Source organism: Martes martes (assembly GCF_963455335.1).
Source record: "Martes martes genome assembly, chromosome: 8".
NCBI lineage: Eukaryota > Metazoa > Chordata > Mammalia > Carnivora > Mustelidae > Martes > Martes martes.
The window spans coordinates 139,961,850-139,970,173 of NC_137895.1; positions in this window are offsets into that span (position 1 = coordinate 139,961,850).

An 8,324-nucleotide genomic window follows, 5' to 3' on the forward strand; every position below is an offset into this window, starting at 1 on the left:
CGTGAACCAAATGTACATATTCTCTAACAATTAAGCCTTATTTATATTTATTAGCTGACATTTGAGTTGTAGCCTGCTTAAAGGAATATCCTTTGTAGAAAAAACGGAATGACATTTACAAGAGTAATTTTTAAAATTAATATGTATTTAGATCGATAGCTAAGAAAAAATTCCTGTCACTCTTTTGTATGCTGAAAGCTTTTGGTACATTATAATAGACCTTTTCTTCTACCTAGCCCCAAATAAAAACTGTTGCCAGAGGCAATATGTTAACCCCCTTTCCATCCATTTTTCAGAAATATTTCTCTGTAATGATTGGGCGCCTGTTTAATGATTATGTGTCACAAACCTTCCCTTTGTTGGTCTCACAAGCAACCTGGAAGACTGGGGAGTTTGGAAATAAGATTATCAATTACGGTCATGATTTTTTAACTTGTGATCTAGTTCCCTAACAGAACATAAACTGCCAAATACGAATTGTTACATGGCGTTGCTTCTTTCCTTAAAATAAGCTCCCAAATGTTCTCTCTTTCCCTGGTCTTGTATGTGGGAACACACACTCTCAGAAAAATGGGGCTTTGTTGTCACAGGGAACAGCCATGTAGTTTTCACCTCTTAGGTTTTAAAAAAAAAAAAAGCATCAACATGTAAAGAAAAATTGAATCACCATCCTGGTGATGTGCTTCTAAGACTTGCGCACTCATTCCTTCTGGAAGTTGAGAGAATACGGTTCCGAAGAAGGTGCATAGATCTTGCAGGCAAAATTCTTGTTTTGCCTAAAGTCTTAAATTGCGAATTGCATTGCTGTGTAATGTCTTTTACGGCATGAGCGTCCTTTGGAAATACCACAGAGATCCCAGGATGCTGGGAGCTCCCGCTAAATCGCCATTGTCACCCTGCCGGGAACTCTGGAGCCCGCGTACCACTTTAGGAAGCAGCCACTTACACGTACAGCGGGCTAGTGACCAACTTTTAGGCTAACTATCCACATTCAGAAGAAAAGTTAAAAATATCGGGAAATGATTCAATGTAACTGTTTCCAAGAGCTATGGTAGGCATCCAAGGGGCGCCTAGAAGCTGTCTGTGGGACGCGGACTGCGCAAGGAGGCATATTTCGCTCTGCTGAGAATCATCTGTGTCGGGGGAGCTCCCCCCGCCCCAAGGTGCCCACAGAAGCCGTGACGGAAATCAGGCCAGAGAGTGCGTGGGATGGGGGGGGGCGCTGCAGGGACAGGGGTGGGCACAGCCCGTTGGAGCCACTAATCAAGCCCTCGGACTTCAGCCTTGAGGGGAGAGGGGCTCCCTGCGGTGAGATTTGACTTTTAAAGGGGAACCTGACATTTAGGTTTTCCCTATAAAAATGGAAATCACAGACTTTATTTTGTAAAACATTGGCGTTGGCTACTGGAGCCCGGTGCCCAGGGCTTCCCTGCCGCCTGGCCTGGGGTGTGCATGTGTCAGCCACACGCCTGCATAAAAGCCCTACCAAGGAAAGTAGTATTTTAATTTTGAAGTACAAATAGAGTGAAAATTGATCCTATTTGGAAACAATTTCATCTGAACTTTCTTGTAAAGAAACAGGCTCGGTCTTTACCCGGAGGCACAGACCCTGTGGAGGATTCATGTGTCAGAAAGAGCAGTGATGGTGGGTTCATTCCCCGCTGTGCACTGGGCACCTGCGGGGAGTGTAAGGGTGAGGTGAGGGCCAAGACGGGGGTGTGAGCCAAGATGCACGCCTTCCTGGAGTTTGGGATCCCTCTGTGCATGCACAGACACACCAATAGGCATGCACACACACATATGTGTTTAAACACACTCACATGCACATACTCACACATGCGTGCACACATCCACGCAAACACGCATGCACATGTGCACATCACACAAACACACACGCACACACATGCACGCATACGCATGCACATGCGCACACGTGCATACACATGCCCACACATGCATACACTTGAGACACATGTAAAAGAGCACACACATACACACACATGCACTCATAGGATGCATGTGCACACACGTGCAACACATGCACACACAAGTGCACACACACAGTGTTGACAATTTTCAGGGGAAAGCAGTACATCAGTCTGTGTCAGGAACACTGAGAAGCTGTCTGGATAGCAGGGTTGGTTCGACAGCAGCTGTGGGGCAGCGTGTGACCAGGGAAGAAGCTGGATGTGGGCAGGGTTCGAAGATGAGCCGGGAGCTACCAAGGCGGACTAAGCACTCCCCCAGCCCTGGAAACAGCGACGCTCACCCGCTAATATTGGTCGTGCCCGCGGGCGTGTAGAGGTAGCCAGCCCGAGGGCTGCACTTCATATAGCCTTCCTCCTTCGTCCTCACGGTCAGCCGGGGAGCTGGTTTCTGGGACTGTTGCTGCTGGCACAGGTGCAGAAACAGGGGGTCAGAGAGTCCGGTGATGTGCCAGAGGCAGCACAGTGCTCTGACCGCAGGGCCGTCCCACCGCAGAGGCAGAGCTCTAGAGAGGAGAGATGGCGTTGGGGATGAAGGTCGAAGCTATGGTCCTGATGACCTTGAGGTGGGTCTGGCTGGGGCAGTGAGTTTGCTTGGAAGATCTGCAGGACCTAAACAGGTCTGAGCAAAATAGGGCGGCGATCTCCACGTCTTCCCTTCTGGAGAGCAATCTGTACGTCTCCAGAGGGTCCTCGACCAAATCCTTCCTCTTCCGGTCCTCCCAGCGCCCCCAACAGGCATCTCTCCCCTCGTTGGCTTCTCCCGGAAGGATGGTTCTTGCAGAAGGAAGCCTCCCACAGAGTGTTGAGTGTGTTAAGCTGTTAGTGACGGATGCTGACTTTATAGATCGTCTCTTGGATTTCCCAGAAGGTGCTGGTGCTTCTCTGACCTGTGCCCGTCACACGGGTGAGGGGTTTCCCCTGGGGAGGCGAGGGCTGGGCTGCCTTGGAGCTTACCTGCAGTAGTCCCAGCTAGAATTCGGTTCTTAGTCTTTGTTCCTGCTTCACCAGAAAGAAGATGGACTCACCTGTGCAATTCTAGGCAAATCAGTTTACTTTCTGACACTCTGCTCTCTCGTCTTCCTACACACCACGAGGGGGAATGTGAGCATCCTCTCGCCTGATTTCTTCTGGCTCTCATTGATTCGAGTGTTTTAGGTAGGACTGTACGGTGCGGCCGGAACCTTGCCCTGGATCACATCATTGTTGGAAGTTTAGAATTTACCATACAAAATCCTGGGGAAAGAAAGAACTTACATATATTTCTTTATTATGCTAATTATTTTAACTTATTAAAGTAATGAACTCATCTGAACTAGAGGGGAAACGCAAAAGATTATTATTCGGCAACTTTTGTCATTGTTCAACTTTTGTGATGTAACCAAGCTTACTTGCCTGGTTTATGTCCAGCCAACACTCTGTAGTGTGTCAAACACACACACACACACACACACACACACACACACACAGATAGATATAGGTTACGTTACAGCTTCTTTTGCAAAAATGTGGGCACTCACATTAATTCACACTTTCATCACGGAAGTATAGTATAGTATTCATCCCTCCATACATCTGTCCATCATCCATCCATCCGCCTCCCTCCAAGTCAATAATAGCTAACTCGATTTAGAAATAGCTGTCGAATATTCTCCAGGTGGAGAAGTTTCAATTTACTTTACCACTTCCCCATTGACAGATGGTTCCGTTTGCTACTCTAGGTAACAGTAGAAAATGCAAACATATATTCTCGTACCTGCAGCTTTTTTTTTTTTTTTTTTCAAGAGAGCTTACCAAAATCGAGATTGTTCGGTAAAAGCATTCACGCATTTTTAATTTAGTAATTATCTCGATTACTTTCCTAGAAGGTTGTAGTGATTCTCCCCCTCACCGCGTCCAGTATGAGAGTACCGTTTTGATCACAGCCTCGTCTTTACTGATGTTACGACTTTTAAAAAACTTCTGTGACCTTCCTAAGGGAACAGCTGCATTCGATGATTGACTTTTAGTTCATTTGCTAAGTAGTGAGTTATCACCGCACCTCTCTCATTCTTATCACTCATTTATTTTTCTCCTCTGGAAATTGTTAATATCCTATCTTTCCTGTTTATGTTATTTGCTCATATTTATTAGCTTGTAGAAGACTGTGTTTAATCTTCTGTCCATTGTCTGGATTCCAAGTATTTTTACCCAGTGTGTTTCATTTTCTCTAATCACTTCTTGTGGGACAAATACCTTTATCTTCTTTGATGACTTTGAGTCTCTTATTTCATTCAGAAAGTAATTTTGGGATTTTTGCCCCCAGCAACCGCAAGCTAGAGTGCGGGCGAGAGTAGATCGGATAGCGAGGTTGTGTTTTCTATTTTTACCCACTGTTCCACATCACGTGTTTTTATGATTATTTCATGGACATTCACAGAAGTAATGTAGTTCTCTGGAGGGCTCAGGCTCTGCACCACTCCTCCCTCTCCTTCGTTTTTCTGAATTAATTGACCTCCTCCCACACCCCTCCCTCCTCTCTTCTTTTCCTCTTACATTCCAGGGTCTCTCTTTCAGCACAGACTTGTATCCAAATCCCCAAGTGACTCGGAGGATTTGAACCCAAGCCACCTGTCTCCTGGGTAAGCTGCGTTGCCTTGGCCGACTGGTGCGTCGTCTCTCTTATTGAAAATATCGGGAGAAGCATTGGTGTTTTATTCCATTTAGTGCATGGTTCCCATCATTATTATTTCACAACTAATCATTATTTCACAACTAATCATTCTGTTTTGCAACACAGAGCTGGGTTTCTGAACAGACCCTCTAGTTCAATTATCTTACACACTGGAGGTGACTTGATGATTTTACAAATGCGCATTTGAATTAACACGTTTTCATGCCATCGGATATGTTCAGGTGATCCTTGCTAATAAGAACTCCCGGGTACCGAGTTCTTACCTGCACTAAGGGTCTGTGTCAGCTGTTTCACACACATTATCTGTAACCCTCAGGCGGCATTATAAGGAGGATATCACTGTCCTCGTGGAGAGCGGCCTGGAGCCCTGAAGATGTGCTGAAATAGAGATTTCCCGTGCTCTCCGTCATCCTAGAACGGGGCCGTGTGCAAGGCTGTTGAGGTTCTCCTACAGGAAGGGAAACGCTCTACCAGAAGGAGCCCTCCTGAGACGAGCCTGTTCCGGGGTTTCTCTGAGGGCATTAGTGCCAACACACAGGGGAAAGGACAACAGAGGAAGAAAACAAACAGGGCAGAAGAGCACCGTTCTGCATTTCGCACGTAGGCCAGGCAGAAGGGCAACCAGCAGAGACAGGCTCCCCAGCTGCGCAGCCCGCCAGCCGCGCGTCCCACCGTGTGTGTGGTGATGACCATCCCAGGGATGCCTACCGCCCCCCGAGACCCCCTCCCTCCGGACAACACCGTTAGCAAATGGATCGCGCACACCTGCGTAGCATTTTGTCAGGATAATGATGAATTTTTTCAAAATTTCTCGCCGCGGCTCCAGGTCAGCCACCCGGACTGGCCCATGTTCCACTGAGGAGGAAAAACGTCCTCGTGTCTTCCTCTTTGTGTAGAGACGGATCAGGCGGGCCCACCCTGCCTTCTGCGGGAGGCAGGCTCCTGGCAGCTGGACCTGTGGCAACAGATCCCTTTTTGTCGACAGCTTCGTGCGCCCTCCACGCTCCTTTGATCCTAAACGTGGCCCCCATGACGCGTCACATCACTTCATGGATTTTTGGGGGGGGGATGGGGGTGCCATGAGTGGCGGGGTTTGCCCGCGTCTTTCATTACGTGACTGTTTCTAAAACGATCCATCACAATAATGGTGTTTGTGATCTGTCTCTGGAGAGGATGCCAGGGAGACCTTCAAGATGTGAGGCAACTGTTTAGACCACGCGTCCCTCTACAGCCAGCAGGCAGGGTTCCGGTGTGTGGGACTTTGGGAATACTGCTTTGCCACTCTCACAAGCGCACGATGGAGCTGCGGACACGGGTTTCTGCGTGGTGAAGTGAGCAGGCTGGGGAAGATAGGTTCTCCCTTAATTGGAAAATTATGTTCTTATCCATCGAGCTCTGGGCCCAAGTGTCGGTCGTGCCCTGTCCTTCCCGCGAGCCAGGACCCAGACTATTCTGCCGAGCAGCAGACGATGTGGATAACAGAAGTTATTAATGGTTACAGATGACCAACATTATCGATACTGTGTAAACGAGTGTAGGAACCGCCCGCTGGGGTCATTTCCCGAGGGTTTCCCGTAACTAACAGGAGCACCTGGGTGTTTCCCACCGAGGTGGTCAGGTTCTGGAGCTGGGACCCGGCCGGGACTGCCTGTGACCACACGGGCGGCCCAGCACACACACTGCACTTGCCATTTCTTGCCGAGGACTGTCTGAGGCCTGCGTGTGGCCCCTCGTAGGAGCAGTGAGGGTGAGCGCTAGGTAGAAGCACAGCCCCCTTGGAATGTGGGAGCCGTGAACAGCCTCCCAGGGACAGGGGATGAGGGGCTCAGAGGTAGACAGAGGGGGAAAGAAGGTCTGATGGGTGGAGGTTGGGAGAACGTGGGAACTGACCCTAGCTGGCTTTCTCTTGTCATCCCTCCCTGTGTCCCCTGGCCCAGGAAATCTCCCAGGCTTTCCCTCGCTGGCCCTGGAGGTTCACGGGGCACACACACCCGGAGGCTGTGGCCCCAGCCTATCCCCTCAGATGTAGCTGCCTCTGCAGCCTCTCTCCAGGGGCCCTCCTCGGTCCTCCATGCCCCTGGACCCTGGGAACGTAAACCCACCCACCTCACTTCCTGACCTGGCACCTTCAACGGCTCCCCTTCCTTGTGCCATAAAAATCAAACCCTTCTCTGCTCGTCACTGCTCATCTGGGCATAAGTGATACCCCTGTGAGTGTGTGTGCGCACACGTACCTTCCACTGTGTCCCGTGACCCTTAACTACACTTGGTGGGTGTGTCTCTCTGTCCACAGAGGGAACTATGTGGAGTGTGGAGTGTTACCAGGAAGGGTCGGAAACCTCCAGGCCACTGCCCAGCATGATGGTAAAGAGAGAGGGAGAAGGGAGATGGCTTCAAAGAGGGCAGGTGGCGAGGCTGAGGTTTCCTTGACTGGGGGGCGTCCTCATCCTCCTGGGGGTGGGGCGGGTGGGGTCTCAGCACAGGGCAGCAGAGATGCTCAACCTCAGGAGGAAGGAGCAGGAGAAGCACACGATACGCTCCACGCTGCTCTTCACGTGAGGTCTTTCCTCTCTTATGATCTCTAACCTTCAATGGGCTTTCCTGGAGCAGAATGCCTAGGAGATTAGCAGCAGCATCTCCTCTGGGTCTTTGATAACCCAGATGCCTTTCTGCAGAACCTTCTGGGAAGGATTAGGGGCCGGAGGCCTCTTCTGTGTGGTCCCTAATTTCACGCTGCCTGGGCTTTGGCTGGATGCCTTCGTTCTCCTGCACATGAATTGCGTAGCTCTTAATAACTAATAGCTCACAGAGGTACCGGGTAAATTATTTGGTTACTGTTCACGAAAGGATGAGGTCCTGACCCATAGGGCGGCATGAAGTGGGGTTTCTGCTTCCTGTTTGCACCACGCCTCGACTCGCGCTTCTTGACAGCCCCTCTGTGGCGGCCACACAGCTGTCTCACGCGCGCACGGCTGGCCGGACGTCCCCGTGACACCCGGTGCTGTCCGCGCGGCCAGGTGGACAAACCCACGTCTGGTCACATTTCTGCATTGAGGCATCTTGCTTTCTGGAGCTTTCGTTTTTTACACCTTTTTTCATCAAAAGTCCACTCTTCCCACAGAAATCATTCCTAAGAGAGGCTGCGGTTCCCCACTAACACTCCATTCCGTTAATACTCTTATTCCCCAGCTGTGATGGGTGCCCAACCGTCGTCCTGCGGCTAGGCGGGACCCTGCCGCTAATTCTGGCCAGTGGGCAGAAAGGTATGGAAGCTTCCATGGGACCCTTGGCTCTCTCCCCACCCCTCTGTGGCCACCAGCAAGTGCAGCCCCAGGGACAGCGCGGGGCAGAGCCCTCCCCACTACTCCTCTCTGAGACAGCAAATAGGAAATAACCCTTCGTGCACACCTTGCAGACCCCAGGGGTAATTTGTTTCTAGAGCATAACCTGGCATATTGTGAACCACAACGGGGGTATGGGGACAGGAGTTTGCCGCAAAAAATATTTCAAGGAGGAAGATACTCTGCCTGCTTTGCTTGTTCGGTCATTTAGGAATGGCCTAAGGGATGGAATTCACTTTTTCTGCCCTCCAGCTCCCTCCCTCTGTCCCTCTGTCCCATTCTCTCCCTCCCTCCCTCCCTTACTTCTTTTCCGTCCCTTCCTAT